The sequence below is a fragment of the Podarcis raffonei genome, chromosome 3, assembly GCF_027172205.1.
Source record: "Podarcis raffonei isolate rPodRaf1 chromosome 3, rPodRaf1.pri, whole genome shotgun sequence".
Classification (NCBI taxonomy): domain Eukaryota; kingdom Metazoa; phylum Chordata; class Lepidosauria; order Squamata; family Lacertidae; genus Podarcis; species Podarcis raffonei.
The window spans coordinates 55,566,840-55,584,749 of NC_070604.1; the positions used below are offsets into that span (position 1 = coordinate 55,566,840).

Here is a 17,910-nt window from a genome sequence, read left to right on the forward strand (position 1 = left end):
ACTGAAAACTGATAACTCTAGTTTCTAATAAAAGAAAGACTTTAAAACCACAGTGCTTTTGGGGAGGGATATTACAACAAGATATCAGAAGCTGTTCAGCATTTATCTATTTTTTGCTGATCTTTGCAAGCTTATTATCTAAGTAGCAGCAATGCTTAAAAGAGTTTGTGCAGCTGGTGGTTTGGTTTTGCTTGTGTGACCTAAACCTTTTCTTATCCCAGTCTAAACCAATCCTTTCCTAAAATGCCATGCCATGCCTTCCATTTTATTATTTTGATTTACTTTTCCTGTTGTTTTGTCCCTGTCTGTCTTAAGTATAAAATATTACTAGGTCTGACAGCATATAGGCTGCACCATGATAGAGAAGGGAGGCAAACAAACCAGCCAAACCAACTCCTGCTCCTTAATTTCACAGCTACCACTGTGTGGGTATCTTTATTTTTCTCTGGCTGGCTCTGCTAAGCATCCCTTTAACCTTGTGGACTAACCAGCCCATCCTACACTTCGTACTGTATAAAGTGGTTTAACACCTAGGCCTGAGGTGAAGAACAAGACCTCAGACCATTTCCCATCCCTACCCCTAAAAAACAAACAATGCTTTTACTTAAGGGTTTAGTAATAAAACAGTTTGAGAAAAGTTAATTTTACAGTTAGTTACGCATAAGTGCAAAAAATAAACAACTAGCTAGACCTACTCTAGGCGTATCTGAAGAAGTGTGCATGCACACGAAAGCTCATACCAAGAACTAACTTAGTTGGTCTTTAAGGTGCTACTGGAAGGAAATTTTTTTTTTTGTTTTGACTATGGCAGACCAACACGGCTACCTTTCTGTAACTACTCTAGGCTGTTTCCCTCTCCAAGTCACTTTGTATTCCTCAGTTCAGCTTTGTAGTCTTTTCCAGGTGTCTTCTGCCTTAGTAGCTAACTCTCTTCTATAACACTTAGCAGTTTCCTTTTTATACTGATAATAATAATCACATTTCTTCTGATTGTGGGTGATGCCCCCCAAATAATAATTATAGACTCTGTCATCCCACATTGCAGTGGCTTTATTGAACAGTGCACGAGGTTAGACCAGATGACTTCCAAGACTGTCCAGAAACTTCACTTAAGTCAAAACGAAACAGGCTGCTTAGCTGTCTAAATGAGTTGATAAGACTGCAGTTCAAACAGCTACACTGGCTTCCAGTTTGTTTTCCTATCCGAACTTGTTTTAACACTTAAAGCCAGAAATAGGCTAGAATAAGAAACTGCAAAGATACTACTACTGAGTAGTAGAAACTGTTTTTGTTTTGTTTTGTTTTTGCGTCTTTAATGACACATTATTTATCTTTTTTTAAATTTATACCCAACTTTCTATATTGAAATATGGTCGTGGCAGAGGAGGCGAAGAGGGAAGAGGAAAACAAAGCCCAAATTAATTTTATTCTTTCCCCACCCTGTCCATCTTTTCATCAGGACCTGTTGGAGGTCAATATCCTTTCTCCTGTTATTTGTGCCCAGCATCTGGTACTGGGGTACTACCTCTGGACTTAGTGTCTTTGACATGTTTTTGTTTTGTTTTAGCTATGCCTATATATTTTTAAAGCCTTTAAAACTAGGTTTGTATGGGACCTGGAGCAAGCAACCCACAGCGAGTCCTCCCTGGTCTATGCAAAGTACCTTCTTTCCACACAGCTAATCTATGCTGCTAAAATGCTTCCACTTTGAAAATTGAGCATGAAACCTAGATCTCACAGCGCCAGTCACCTACTGGTGTCGATGAGCATGAAACAAATTAACTGAAGTTAGCGGGACTTGCTTCTGCATAAACATCCATAGGATCAGCTTGTCAGCATTCTTTGTTGCAGAGCTGCTTGTGTGGCTTGGAGGTGGGGAGCACCCATGGTATATATATATACCTTACGAGGACATGTCAGCAACAGGAAGGCTACGGGCCAAACGGTGGCTATGGAAATGGATGCTTCCCACCCACCGACCCCCTTCCCATTTACCACATTTGGGTGTGGAGGAAGTGACACGTGGGGAAAAGACTTCCCAGCCGACTAGCTTAGCCTTAGGGGTGAATCATTGTCTCTGCTACTGGGCAGATGGATGTCAGTTGTGGCAAGGTGTTGGGAGTGTGGAACTGTGTGCGCAGCCAGATAGCCTTCCCTAAGGTAGACTTCTCCCCTCAAGTAGCAGAGGACAGCATTTGCCAGCATTGAAGTAAGAGTCAGCTGTCAGTTTGACCTGCTTCTGTGTAGAAAACAGGGAGGGAGATACCATCTTGCCCTTTGAAGTCTGAATGCTCCATCTCCCCCCCTGGTTCCAGCTGAATTACAGCCCCCCTGAGGAAGACGGCAATCCTATTTACTATCAGGGGAAGGTTGTTTGTTGTTGACTTCTGAGGGGCGCTTTTCTCCACAGAGGGCGAGTAAAGAAATGGGGGAAGGGAGGTGCTTGTGCAGGAAAGTCAGTCCAGAGGAGTTGGGGGACTTTTGCGCCGACTGAGCTCTTGTGTTGAGCGCGCACTTTAAAAAAGTTATCTTATAGGCCTGCAGAAGTGTTAACATCCCCAGCTACCAAAGGGAGGGGAGGAGTTGCTTGTTGGGAAGAAGCTTTTTTCCTCTCTGCAAGGCAGCGCGGGGTGAGGAGGGGGACAAATCCAGCCGTCCCCTCAGGGGCTGACTAAATGAGGCGCTGCACGGCCTCAGTCACCCAGAGAAGCCTGCCCGGGCGCTTGCTCTTTTGGAGGGAAAACAACTTCAAAGGAGTTCGAAGCGCGCGGGCGACGCCTCAACTGCAAAAGAAGAGCAACAACTGCAGCAGCAGCAGCAGCAGCAGCAGCAGAGAAAGGGATCCGGGCGGGAGGTGGGACTAAGGGGCTCCTCGCCCCTTTCCCCCTTCTCCGGTGACGTTGCGGTCTCCTCCCTCTGGCGGAGCTGAGGCGCCTGCAAAAGTCCTTTTGCCGCTCCGCGCGGCCCCGTGGTCTTCCGTCCGTCCCGCCACCCGCCCGAGCGAGCATCCACCGCGCGCGCGGAGGGGCCACGACTTCGCTTCTTCGCCCGCCCGGAATGAGCGCTTGACTCCGGGAGGCAGCGCTAGGAGGCGCGGAGGCGGCCGGGTCCAGAGCGCGGGGGTCGACCTCCTGCCGCCGCCATGGAGTGAGAGGGTCTGCGCAACGGGCAGCTGGGGGAGAGGTAAGCGCTGGAGAAACCCCCCCCCCCGACGGCAGAAATGGCCGGCCGGGCATCCTCGTAGCTGGGGAACTTTCCTCGGCCCTGCTCGGGGTTTGGGGGCGCTGCTGGGTTTGGAGGGCAGTGAAATGCGCGGAGGGCAAGGCCAGCGCGCTCTGCAGATGCCCAGAGGCAATTTATCTTGACAGCTGAGGCAGAGCCAGTGGTTCGTTGAGCGGGGGGTGGAAATGGGTGGGTGGCGCCCTTGGGTTCAACCTTCCCTCCTGAACTTAGGCGCAGACAATGAAGCCCCGGGATAGGAAAGCGCCAGAACTCCAGGAACATCCTGGCTTGGGGAGCTAAGTTGAAAGGAAGCTCCACGAAAGTCATTGGGAGTAAGCATGTCTAAAATTAGGCTGGGGGTGGACTTCGATGAGAGGAAGATCCGCTCTACTTGGAGGCTTCTCCCCTCTCACAGAAAATCGAAGGGACCAAATTGCTCATCCATTTAGGCTTAAAAGACTGGGGCCGGGTCTGGGTGGGTGAGTTCGTGCTTATTGCGGCTGAGGCTCAGAGATGTGTGTTTTGCTGTGCCTCTCCATCAGTATGTAAGCTGAACTCATCTCCCTCTGATCTCCACCAAAGCAAGCCCTCTGCTTCACCCTCAAATGTGAAATGCCAGCGGTCTGAGCAGGATTTACAGAGCAGTCCTATAGGCACTTGGGAGTTTTTCCGTTGCCAGTTCACCTTTTTATTCTTCGCTCTCGCCAAGTGTCATGCCAAGAGCAACAGACTCCCAAGAACAAAAAACAAGAGCAAGGGCTAGCAGCTTCTTGTGAAGTTGAAGAAGTTCTGAGAAGGCCTAAGGTTTTAGGCCTTAGCCTTGCTCTTGTTTTTGTTCTTGGGAGTCTGTTTGGCAGGCATGACTTTTGAGTGAAGAATCAAAGGGATAACTCCTGCCTGCCCAGCAGTGAAACAGCCACTAAAGGCAGGATTGCTCTGTAATGTTACAGCCAGCCATAGACTTATACAGAACAATCTTGTGCTCAGGGGTAAATCTCACTGAGGTGAATGGGATTTACTCCCTGGTAAGCACGCTTCGTCTTAGACCATTTCTATCCATCAGATTGCAGCCTTAGACCATTTCCACATATTATGCTGAAATGTACCTTTGATCTTCTTGCACTTCCATGTGCAGATGTGGGGCAGAACACAGAAAATGGTTAAATGTCCAGTTTCAATCTAGTCAAGATTATGCACTTGCATTAGATTGAACACCAGTTCAGCCTAATCCTTTCCATGTTTCACTGGGAACAAGTATGTATGGAATTGCAGCATCAGTAAGCTCACATAGAGGTCAGAATTTGCTTTATCTGACTATGGAAAGGTGTGAGCCAGTGACCTAGTGGCATAAGCCACTTTGGAGATACCCAGCAGGTCTACCCTGCTTAAAGTGCTCACCTTCTGTTATTCTCAACTACATTCTGGAATAAGTACCATTCTACTTCTATAACTGTTATAATCAAAGCCACAAATACAAAACTGACCACATTATCTTGCATGGAGATGCATACATTGAAAAGTTAACGGGAAGAACCCATAGTCTGGCAGCTTTTAACCATGCTGACTGCATAAACAAAAGGCAGGTGAGACTCTCTGAGGGGTGAAAACTAATATTTGTTAAGTGAATTTGAGCCCACACTCTTATACTAAATAACCCTTCCATGGCTTCACACCAATCTTCTGTAGTTTCTCTTTGACCCCTTTTTGAAGGTGCCACACTTCAAAAGTTAGAAAAATGTTCCACCGTGTCTCTGACTCTTTAACAATGGATTCCATTGCAACAACTTTGGTTTCCAGAGGTACTGAGGAGGAAAAAGGGACAAGAAGGGAAAGGATGAATACATTGCAAATGGAGCAAAGAATAAAGGAGTGCTGCTGCTGTGCTTTCCTGGTAGTAGCTTTGTCTGCCAAAATACAGTAGTAACTTACATGCATTTAACTTGTTCGCATTCAGCCTTACGTGCTTGGCAACAATAATTTTTTTTAAATGGAAACTGGGTGGATGTAAAGAGAAAAAGACTTTGGCAATCTCACCTACCATTGCACCCAATGTGTTTTCACTGTATGTGATTTTGGCTTTATGCGCTATCCCTGGAACGTAACCCCCACATACGTTTTGGGTCTGATGTATGTATTGTATGTACACACATGAAATAAAGGCAAACATGCATCTCAGTTTCTCTCACTGGAGCACTTAATCATATTTTAATAACAAAGGAAACTGACAAGGCAGTATGAGAGTAATATCATCAAAAATCACTGCCTTGTATATGTGGCAATTGCTTTGCTTGCTTAGGGCAAAGATATGGAGGCAAAAAAACCTCCCAGAAATATGGGACTACTCTTTTAAATATTGTTGTCAGTAACATGACTTGCAAACTCTTGCTTCCGCTATCTTTCAAAATCAGAGTTGGTTGGTAAGCTCAAAGAATACAAGATGTGGTTAACATTACAAAGTAAAGAAGCAAAGTAGAATTGGCAAAACTAACTGCAGTAATAAGGTATCGATCAAATAAGAAATTAAGACTACAATGGAAATGGTTTGAAGATTATATGTCCAAACACTGCACAAAAAATATAGTGGTACCTCTGGTTACATACGCTTCAGGTTACATACGCTTCAGGTTACAGACTCTCCTAACCCAGAAATAGTGCTTCAGGTTAAGAACTTTGCTTCAGGATGAGAGCAGAAATTGTGCTCTGATGGTGCGGCAGCAGCAGGAGGCCCCATTAGCTAAAGTGGTTTCAGAACAGTTTCAGGTTAAGTACGGACCTCCGGAACGAATTAAGTACTTAACCCGAGATACCACTGTAATATGTTTGGATTAATGCTTGTAAAGTCGAGTAAGAATAAACGATAGTAAGTTAAGAGAATTAAGAATTAAGATATACAGTAAATTGCAATGTGAAATACAATAATACTACAAATGTTGGTGGAGGAAAGTCACAAGGGTGTTTTAATGTTTGTAATTGGTGTTAGTAGCATATGTGAAATATTTGTGTTTACCTGTTTGTACGTGTGTGTGTGTGTGTGTGTGTGTGTGTGTGTGTGTGTGTATATATATATATATATATATATATATATATATATATGTATAGATAGATAGATAGATAGATAGAAGAAGAAGCAAAGCAGAGCTAGAGTTCAATTATCAAAGAAGTTTCTAACATCATAGTGAAACATGCCATTCCTTTGACGGCAGGACTACATAATAGTAGGTGCTGGAGCATTCATATCTTACGGTGTCAGTCCTAAATACACCTACTTTGAATTAAGCCCCATTGACACAGTAGGGCATATTTCCAAGAAAACATGAATAGGATTGTGCAACACATAACATATCGTTCTTTGGAATGTAGGCATCATTGTGTAATGCCCAGAACTAACGCTGCACTCAAGTCAAAATATTGTCTTCACAGCTTTTCTTATCAGAGCAGTTTGAGGTCATAAGCTCAGCATTACGTTTACTGCATTTGTCAGCAGATAAAACAAAGAACATGTCTATCAAAAATAGTTATGAAATAAGTGCAGATAAACGTTTCTCTCCCAGGCACCATTAATATTTTGAGACAGCTAGGCAGAACGAAGCAATTCAGTTCTTCAGATTCTTGCACTGTTTACCATTCTCCAAGTTGGCATGAATACTACAGGAAAGGGCTCAGAGAAGGAGAGAACCCTGGTGATAAAGGCATGCACAAACAGGGCAGCTATTCATCATCTGGGATCTGTTCCTAACAATGTCAAGGTTTGTAGTATCGCCTTTGACAGGTAGATGGAGCTTGATCTCTCCTCTGTTGTTGTTTTAAATCATTGAGTCTTAGATATCTGAACTACTACTTTTCAGGAGTGTAGTCAACTTTCAGCATCTGTATGTGTAAGGAAATTATAAGAGTTATCAGAAACAGTAATACATAAAAGTTTGATTTTGTTTTCTATTTGCCATGGGTGTAGTTAATGTGCAGGATTGCAATCCCAGGCTTGCTAACTGGAAAGAAATGACTCACTGAAGGTTGTTTTGAGTATGTTTCACAGGGCTGGACTCTTAAGTTATATTTTGGTGCACCTAGGGTTCTCTGGATAGCTCTCATTGTCCCAATACAAAGTTCCACTAGTGAACACTTTGTGAGTGTAGATAAGTCCCACCTAAAAGAGCATGAAGAGTATGCTTCATGTACGCCTTAGAGCTTTCATGTTCATAAGAAGCCATGTCAGCATGTGCTTACATTCACTAGAGAAACTCTTCACACTGTAAGATGAACTGACAACACACTATATCATATCCCTCCACTGCTTTTTACTGTAAAAGCCAAACAACAGTTGGTTTCACTATGAAAGAGAACCTGATCTCAGCATCTTCTCCATTTTCCACAAATGGTTCCCCCCCGCTTTTCCTGCAGCACATGCTACAGTTCAACTTCTACCTACACAAGTTCAACATACACTTGTTGGATTCCTGCATTTGGTTCCTCATCTTCTGTGCACATTTGGAACAAACGGTCTTTATTTTTAAGCAATTCAATCTACTAACTCATCCCACAAGCAAATAAATAGATAAGAGCCCATTAATCATTCAGATTTCACACTTTAAAATTTGCAATACAGTTCTCAGCTTAAAAAAACATACCGAAATGTATACTTAGTGCATATTGAGATAAAGCATGCATTTAATTTGTGATAAAATATGTTAAAATATAATATCCCCAAGCAATACCTTGGGGTAATTCACCCCCAAGCAATACCTACCGAAGTCCTTGGAGTACCATATGCCACATTGTCTAAACCACTGAGCCTAGGACTTGCCGATTGGAAGGTCAGCAGTTCGAATCCCCGCAACGGGGTGAACTCCCATTGCTCAGTCCCAGCTCCTGCCAACCTAGCAGTTTGAAAGCACATCAAAGTGCAAGTAGATAAATAGGTACCACTCCGGCGGGAAGGTAAATGGCATTTCTGTGCACTGCTCTGATTTCACCAGAAGTGGCTTAGTCATGCTGACCACATGACCCGGAAAAACTGTATGTGGACAAACGTCGGCTCCCTCAGCCAGTAAAGCGAGATGAGCACCGCAACCCCAGAGTCCTTCGTGACTGGACTTAACTGTCAGGGGTCCTTTACCTTCTTTAAAGCCTGGTAGTGATCAGGTGTGAAGTGAAGCAATTAGGCTTCTGAAGGCTTCTGCTACAAATCCTGAGCTGAAGCATCACTTAGTTTAGCCCTTTTCTCAAACTGCATCAAGAACTGAGGACCACAACTCCTTGACACTCTCATTGATGATAGCTCTTCTCTGCTAACAGTTTAGGAATTCAGAGCAGAGGCAAATCTTTATGTTTGAATATAGCCAGAGGAATTAAAACTTGCTAATGATTTCCAAACTAGAGAAACTATTTTGAGAAATATGTCTCCATTTAAATTCAGCCTGTGTAAATGTTCAAGTAGACAAGCCTTTTGGTTGGGAATATATCTTAGAATAAGATAACTTCTCAAGCAATAAACCTCAAATTATGTAACCAAAACTTAGTCTGCTGGATATATCTTGGGTTAAGTATTGCTGTTTTAGCCATTCCTTTGTTTCTGAGCCATTGTGTAAAAAGCATCAAGTTGACAGAAGTCAAGGATGGTTGATTATTTTGTTTTTTTATACCACCTCCCCTCATTGCATTCATTGATGCATTGTGGGGGCTTTGGGGAATCAGGGACACCCCTAGTAAATGCTGTATAACCATCCCTGTATCTTCTGTGTGGTAGAAACTCCTACCAGTTCAGAGTTCTTAGATTAGTGCACAATCTGTGGCCACAAATGCTTACATTCTCTTTCACACACCTGTGTGTGGAGGAGGATAAAGGATGTGCAAGGGTCACACTCTACAGGCAAGTTTTCGTCTTCCCTCATGAACCTCATTCCCTGCAGGAGTGTCCTGCCTTTTCCTCCTCAGCTGTAGCAGTGAAGCTGCTGTTGCTAGTTACTAGAGTGGGTAATAATAATAATAATAATAATAATAATAATAATAATAATATTCAGGATCCAGTGGCAGGTTACCTGTAAGACAAATGTTATTCACCAGCCCTTCATCTACTTTAATTATATTGCATGATCACAAAAGAATCCCTTTGCACAATCAACAGATTGAGGTTGAATCCTGACAAGACAGAAGTATTGTTTTGGGGGGACAGGAGGCGAACAGGTGTAGAAGACTCCCTAGTCTTGAATGGGGTAACTGTGCCCCTGAAGGACCAGGTGCACAGCCTGGGAGTCATTTTCGACTCACAGCTGTCCATGGAGGTGCAGATCAATTCTGTATCCAGGGCAGCTGTTTATCAGCTCCAACTGGTACGCAGGCTGAGACCCTACCTGCTCGCAGGCTGTCTCGCCAGAGTGGTGCGTGCTCTAGTTATCTCTCACTTGGACTGCTGGAATGCACTCTATGTGGGGCTACCTTTGAAGGTGACCCGGAAACTACAACTAATCCAGAATGTGGCAGCTAGACTGGTGACTGGGAGCAGCCGCCGAGACCACATAACACCGGTCTTGAAAGACCTACATTGGCTCCCAGTACGTTTCCAAGCACAATTCAAAGTGTTGGTGCTGACTTTTAAAGTCCTAAATGGCCTCAGCCCAGTATACCAGAAGGAGTGTCTCCACCCCCATCATTCTGCCCGGACACTGAGGTCCAGTACCAAGGGCCTTCTGGCGGTTCCCTTGCTGCGAGAAGCCAAGTTACAGGGAACCAGGCAGAGGGCCTTCTCGGTAGTGGCACCGCCCTGTGGAACGCCCTCCCAGCAGATGTCAAAGAGAAAAACAACTACAGTCATACCTCGGGTTAGATGTGCTTCAGGTTGAGCGTTTTCAAGTTACGCTCCGCAGCGACCCGGAAGTAATGGAGCGCGTTACTTCTGGGTTTCGCCACATGCCCAGACGCTCAAAATGATGTCACATGCATGCGCGGAAGCGGCAAAACACGACGCACAGACACGCAGACGCGTCTTACGTTTTACTCAGGATGCGAACGGGGTTCCAGAACGGATCCCGTTCGCATCCAGAGGTACCACTGTACCAGATTTTTAGAAGACATGTGAAGGCAGCCCTTTTTAGGGAAGCTTTTAATGTTTAATAGACTATTGTATTTTAATATTCTGTTGGAAGCCACCCAGAGTGGCTGGGGAAACCCAGCCAGATGGGCGGGGTATAAATAATAAATTATCATTATTATCATTATTATCATTATTTCCTTAACTTGGATGCTCCTATTTCTCTAGATTGGGATCAGACTAAGACAGTGTCACGCAGCATGTCTTGATATATAAGATCTCTGATGTTGTACCACAATCACCTGTAGAGTTATGCAGAATGATATTCTCCATTGGAATGATGATGGCAGAGAGAGATGCAAGGTGGCCATTATATGGGTGCATTTGCTTACTTCAAAGCAGCTGGAGAAAGAGCAGTGCATGGAGGGTTGTCTTTTTTCCATCCTTGAGGCCGCTTGGGAAACTCACCCAACCTACTGCACCTGGAACTATATGTGGAGAATGAAGAGTGCCGCTGCCTGCTTAATGGAGCACAGCTGTGGGCAGCTTGAGGAAGCTCCAGCCACCATAAAAAGCAAGCCTAGAGTGAGAGACTAGGGTGGTGTCAGCGGCTGTTTTTCTCTTTGTGAGACTTTTGTAGGTGGATGTTATTAATGATCCCCATGTCTTCTGAAGGTGTAGCTTTACATCTAGTTGGAACTTGAACTGACCCCTAAGTGATCATAGGATTCTAACTAAATTCCACTTCTCTCCTGCTATTTTCTCAACTCTGACCAGTTTTTCTCCTTGTCATGCTGGTGTTCTATTAGAGTATCAATTAAGCTGGTGGTGGTCTCTTGTAGTAAGGCTGGCACAAATTCATTGCTACCCCAGCATAATGTTTCCTTTGAATCATTGTGCTTGTGCTGTGATTTAGGACCAATCCTATATGACTCAGCAGGCGTAACCCAAGGATAGAATTGTTCTTTTCCTGTTTCTTGGCTTCTCAAAATTCCATTTGGCTTAATCAATGACTTTTGAGTACTGTTCCATATTGAAATCTGCAGCTGACACTTTTCTAGAGAAAGAATAAGGAGTGACCTTCTTGAACTTGTGATCTATTGGTATGTAGAGAACTTGCAGCTGCTATTGTCATAATCGTAAACTGAAAAACTGAAAAATATATGCCTGCAAAGATCTGTTTAAACAGTTGAGGAGGGGAGGGAAACATCCAAAACCAATTTATTGAGGAAAATTTCAACATAATTTATGACCAACTACATAGCAACATAGTTTTGGGTGGTTTATTTTTACATTTTTGTAAGTTGATATCAGCAATAAAAAAGCTTATTGTTAATGCTTTTAAAATATTATTGGATGAACACACTGAAATATGGTGCAGTCTAACTTAACAGAACTGACTAAAAGCACTTCTGTTACAGTCTGTCACTGAATTGGTAAATCACTTTTATAATGATGCGGCATTATTTGCTTTAACCACTTATTCTGTGTTATTGTTTTCAGTAAAATGTTACTGTTTCATTTGCACTTCTTCCGTAACAAATCTGGATGCAGAATAATATAAGATATGGGGAGGGCCTAAGACAACTAAGTCATACTTGATGAGTCACGCCACTGAAAGCAATGAATATAAGTTGCTGAAGTTAATTGTTTTCTGAGCATGGCTAACATTGGATGTCAGGTATTATCAATGAAAAAGAGTTTTCAGTGTTTAAAATACTATTAGAAAATTCATATTTACATTTAAAGGTCACAGGGCCTGTTGCTCTGAAATTAGGGATTGGTCACAATACTTGAAGCAAATGGAATCACTCCACGTGATCAAAGGAATGTCTTTAACAATTAAAGTAATAAAGCAATCTTAAGTGATTTTCTGTAGACAGTCTTGGGTGTAATTTCATAGCGGGGAGGGGGTGGCTCAGGGAATGTGGGAAACCCCTTGACACAGACTTGCTGAGAAGTGCTTATGAGTACATTTTGTAAAGGAGAAAGAAACATAATGAACCAGATTCCACTAAGAGATCCTGCTAGCAGAAGCCTGAACAAGGACTTACGCTGGTGTAATGGGGCTTCCCCTCCCCACACACCACATTGAGTTGGTTGCTAGTTGCCAGGTTGAGGCTTCACACTGCCTGTGTATTTTACAGCACAATCCTGTATATGGCTACTCAGAAGTCCTACTGAGTATAGCAGCCTTAATTACATATATAGAGCATTAACAATGAACAATACTGTTTGGTCACATTGGCTCTGCAGTTCACCATTCTACACTTTCCTGTTGTTGAAACAGACAGTTACTTTTTATTACAAAATAAGAAAGAAATATAGACAATGTTTCTATAATTGGAGCTACACTTAAATTCAAGTTGATGCTGGAGGATGGAAATCAGCTTTTAGTTTTTGAAAGTTATATTTGGATATTGCTGCTTTGTTGATTGACAAAAAATCTTTTCAATGTATTATTATAGAGAAAATATTTCTGCCTGGTTCTAAAAGCATATGTTTGTGTTCTTATCAAGTATGCTAAAGAATATGCAAAAAGTAGTGTTTTTGATCATCATAAGGATATCTTGAGAAGTTCTGCATTGTGACTGAAAATCTCTGCATATGGTTTTCTTGACTATCAGCAATGAGGCTTGGTGAGAATGGCATAGCCACTGCCACCACCAGCAGCTTCAACTCACCCACTCTCTTAATAAGTACCTTGTTGCATGCTTCACCTGTGGAGCTTCCCCATCAATGGCAGAGCTCTCCTCATGGCAGAAGTTAGCAGAGCTGAGCAGGGGGTACTCTGCCTTTTCCAACCCCCCTCCAGCACAGCAGTTCAGAGGTCTGGATTACTCTGCCTGGCATTACTGATTCTCAAGACAATTTTATTCATTGCTTCATTGCTTGTCATGTGACTGCAACTGGTCCATATTGTGGGGTAGGACTAAACAGTTGACAAAGCTATTTCCCCCAAATGTTTGTAAGAGAAGGGAATTTAAGCAGTCAAGTAATTCAGTGGTTTTCAACCAGTGTGCCATGGCACCCTGGGGTGCCTTGAATGATAATCAGGAGTGCTAAGGGCAACACTGGCCTCTGTCCCTCTTTCCTTCCCTCCCTCCTTCTGATACCCTCTTGCGTCTCTGCCTCTCAAAGGCTTGCACAGCTGTTGGTTGCAGCTACCAGCTCCCCAGGCGAATAGTGCCTCTGGGGCTGGCCAGGGGTTCTTCTCAGACCCCTGTAGGGCAGTGTGAGGAGGCATCTCTTTGGAGGGTAGAGCAGGGGGCAGCTCAGAGATCAGGGGCGGCAGCTGCGGCTGCTCAGAGGACTCCCAATGAGAAGGGACAGGAGAGGAGGCTGAGAGAACACTCCATGAGGGAGGGTGAGAAGCTGCTCTGTAGGCAAGGGGTGACATAACTGGGCTCCTGAGCCCCACAGGGGTGCCGCAGAAAGAATGTAGTTGTTCAAGGGAACTGTGGACTCAAAAAGGTTGAAAACCTCTGACGTAATTCAGTTCAGCGGGAGAATGTAGCATATAGTCCCTAAATAAATGACTAACCATGATTTCTTCAAAAGCCTGAAACAAAAAATATTTTGCAAACTCCTTTGAGTAGTTTGTGTCTGAATTGTTCTTACAGTACAAGGGAACAACAGTTGCTGTGTTTCATCTCCTTTTGTCTGTATGTCTTATACTGTGTATGTGTGTGAAGGAACCTGCTATCTGTAGAAGTCTGCTTATACTGGGTGACTCAGCATTGTTCTACATTTGGAGGCATACAGTACAGTGATACCTTGTGTTACATACACTTCAAGTTACATACACTTCAGGTTACAGACTCCGCTAACCCAGAAATATTACCTCAGGTTAAGAACTTTGCTTCAGGATGAGATGAGAACAGAAATCGCGCGATGGCGCAGCAGCAGCAGGAGGCCCCTGCTAAAGTGGTGCTTCAGGTTAAGAACAGTTTCGGGTTAAGAACAGACCTCCGGAACGAATTAAGTACATAAGCAGAGATACCACTGTACTGTGTTTAGAGCAACCTTTCACCACCTGGCACTCTTCAGATGATGGCTGGGGCTGATGGGAGTTTTAGCTCAAAACATCTGAAGGGAACCTGGTTAAAGAAGGCCAACACAGAGTGGAAGTGGAATGGAAAGCTTGGAATTAATATTGAGTTCATTCTTGTAGGCATGGCCTAATAATGTGCCTAATGATAAAGGCACAATCCTCTGATTTCCCAAAGTCCAAAGCACCAACTAATACATGAAACAGTAGTGACCCACAGGATTCAGCATGGAGATTCCACCAATTGCAGCTGGAGTGGGAATGTGTTCCTCTTGATGCAGCTTAGGACTCTTTCACTGCTGTGGAAGGAATAACTCAGCTTTTTTTGCAGGGGCAGAGAATGATGTGACTAGAGAGCAGATACTTTTGTGTGGCATTGATACAGCCTGTTCTGCTTATGTGTTGATACAATACTGTGCCAGTAATAAAGAGAGATAGTTTGCCCCACCTACCATAGTATTTAATTTATGCCAAAATACAAGGAGGGAACCTTTCAGCCCAGCAGCCAAATAACACAACTATTCTCGCAGGTTCAAGCTCTTGGGATTATGTTCAACAGCTCCACAAGCCAGCAAATAAATTTATAAGCAGTCCATTGACTTTTTTGTGTGTAAAGTTCCCACTTGAATCATTACTCCTGTCCCCAAACATTAATTTATTAGTCTAATTTTGGGCCCTATGGTTTGGAAAACTTGATCTCTGTGTGTGGCTTCTGTTTATTTTAACTTCTAACATGTTTTCCCCTTTCTGAATCTTATGAAATGGCTTTCCCTCAGGAAAAACATCATTGTGCAGTAGGTTTTGGACGTCGTTTTTCTCCCCTTGCCCTCGGCCTACTTCTGGTTTTAATAATTGAAAACTACTGTTCATTATTTACATAAATCCATCTCTCTTGGTCTTGCTTTCTCTAACCTTTCCCCTCTTGAGAATTTCAGGAATTCTCTGACTTTCCTCTGGGGAATCCTAGCCTGTTTTGTCTAAGACCTGTGTTGAGTCGGTAGGTAATTTTGATGGGAGGAAAGAGAAATAGCCATGGTTAAACAGTCTTGTTTTGTTTTTTACTTTCACAGAGTGTGCCATTTTTTATTTTTTTTTATCCCTTTTAAAACAGGCGGGTAGTTGGGAAAATATACATTTTTACTTTACATTCAACTTTTAAAGTGACAGGCTGTAAATCTACACATGTGAAATCGAAGGGTTCTTTTAAGCTAATAGGAAAAAACACACATGCCCTAAAGGCCAGCTTTTCAAATACATTTCCAGGATCTACTCTGCTTTTCCCCCCTCTCCTCTTAATGAAGACGTGTCACAGCTAGAGGCTTTATACACAATTCTAATGACTCCTGTACAAGCCTCCCACATTCCAAATCCTTTACTCCACAGCTGTGAACGTCAGCCAATCTGACATACACTGTCTTGGCTTGGCTGATGTTAACATGACCTCTCTCCCTCCCTCCCTCCCTCCTCCCCTTTGTGCAAGTACAGTAAGAAACTACTTATATTGGGCAGTCTTGATTGTTGAAAAGACTTTTTAATAGCCCAGTATTTAATTATGCCTAATAAATTAGACCTTTCTGTATATCTGAACCTTCTGGGTAGGGTGGCCAGATGCAAAGGAGGAGAGGGTTCTTGCAGCTGTATATGAAAGATGGAAATTTAGCAGTTATGCAAGCCATTCATGCTGAAATTCCCTCATCTACCTATTAAAGGTGCAGGAGCCCTGTCCTCTTGGACTCTCCCATCCTTTTCCCGTTATAGGTGATGAGGAGGAGAGGATTCAAGTCCTGCAGCATGAGAATGCCATGGCCATAAAAATATATACCGTATTGGCCCGAATATAAGCCACACCCAAATATAGTATAAGCCACAACTTTAAAATTTGGGGGGGGAGAGAGAAAAAAAATACCCCAATATAAGCCGCTCCCTTAAAATTCCACAGGCACTCACACCCGTAAATGGTAAATGTTCCGTTTTACCGTATGTCTGTTTCAGCAGCGATATCGTAAAAGCCCATTTTTGTAAGGTCGCGAATTTAAGCCGCACTTTAACTTTTCATGGTCGGAACTTGGAAAAAAGTGAGGCTGATATTCAAGCCAATATGGTACTTATGTTTGCATTGGAATTGTGAAGCCTTTGCAAGTACAGGGGGTGAAAGATGAAGTTAGTAACTAGAGACAGATGCAAGACTTTTGTAATGGGATGGTGAGCTGCTTGTGCGTAAAATCCTAGTCCCTCAGAGTTTGGCTAAGTCCACAAACCTCTGTCTGTGACGGAGCTCCTTAAGCATGGCTCCATCAGTCGCTCGTTGAATCGGACAGTGGGCGTTTACGGAACTTCTTCCAGCATAAAAGCTCCTTAACGGAAACGCGTCTTCTGGACTCTCGGCGTGACAGTTTCCGGCGAGGAGTGGGTGTCCCTACAGGAGGTCCTGAAACCTCCCCACTATTTTCGCTCGAAGTGTCTCTGAGCCCTCCCTCCGACTCACTTTCCCTTGGAACTCCACTTCTCCCCCTGCTGGTCCCCTCCTCAGCTGAATGGTCTCTCTCACCCTCCGTGAGCCCTTTCACCTCCTGCGTCTCAGATGGCAGTTCCCTGACATCCACCTCCCCTCCAGGGCCCCCTTCACCCCCTTCCCTCCCCTCCTCTGCGGGAGGCGAGGGAGCAAAACCCCTGAAGGAACCTCCCTCATCTTCCGAAGTTTCGAACACTTCCCTCCACCTCTTGCTGTTTCCGGTTTCCAAGTACTCCTCCTCATCGGAGTCTGTTCCTCCTTCCAACTCCGATTCCCTGAATCCTTCCAGTTCCTCCTCATCGTCGGTGGTGCCAAAGTACTCCCTCCGGAACCTCGCTACTGGCTGAGGTTTCCTGGGGAACCTTTGGTGGAACGTTTCGATCAAGATCTCGTCACGGACCTCCTCTGCCGTCACCCAGGTGTTTTCCGACTCCGGTTCCCCTTCCCACGCGACCAAATACTCCACCTGATTACCCTTCCACCTGGAGTCGATGATTTCCGCCACATGGTTGCTGCTTTCCCTTTCTTCTATGGCTGGCCCCCGTGTGGATACCCCTTCACCTTCCCCCCTATATGGTGACAGTAATGACCTGTGGAATACTGGGTGCAGTTTCATGTGGTTCGGTAACCGGAGTCTGAAAGCCACTGGGTTGACCTGTTGGATGACCTCAAATGGTCCCAATCTTTTGGGTCTCAATTTCTTGCAACCCCCCTTGAACGGCAACCCTTGGGTTGATAGCCAGACCTGACTCCCCACCCTAATGGTTTCACCTTCCCTTCTGCTCTTGTCTGCCTGCCTCTTATATTCTTCTTTGGCCCTTTCTAAGTTGAGTTGGAGTTGACGATGGATCGCTTCCATTTCTTCTACAAAATGTTCAGCGGCCGGGACACTCCATCTCTCCCCTCCTCCCCCTGGAAACGCCCTGGGGTGGCACCCATAATTAGCCAAAAAGGGGCTCATCCCGGTGGACACATTCTCTGCATTATTGTAAGCAAATTCCGCTAGCGCCAACTTTTCGACCCAATCGTTCTCTCTGTCATTGACATAACACCTCAGGTATTGTTGGAGGATACCGTTTGCCCTCTACGCCTGCCCATTGG

At 44.1% G+C, this 17,910-nt stretch overlaps 1 protein-coding gene across 1 annotated transcript in view; it reads left to right on the forward strand.

Moving 5' to 3' along the window:
- The first annotated feature begins 2,880 nt into the window (after nucleotides 1-2,880).
- DSE (dermatan sulfate epimerase) overlaps nucleotides 2,881-17,910 on the forward strand; it is a 38,214-nt gene continuing 23,184 nt past the window's right edge. The window contains exon 1 of the mRNA XM_053381724.1: nucleotides 2,881-3,183. The gene's annotated coding sequence lies outside the window, so the exon portion shown is untranslated. The remainder of the gene's footprint in view (nucleotides 3,184-17,910) is intronic.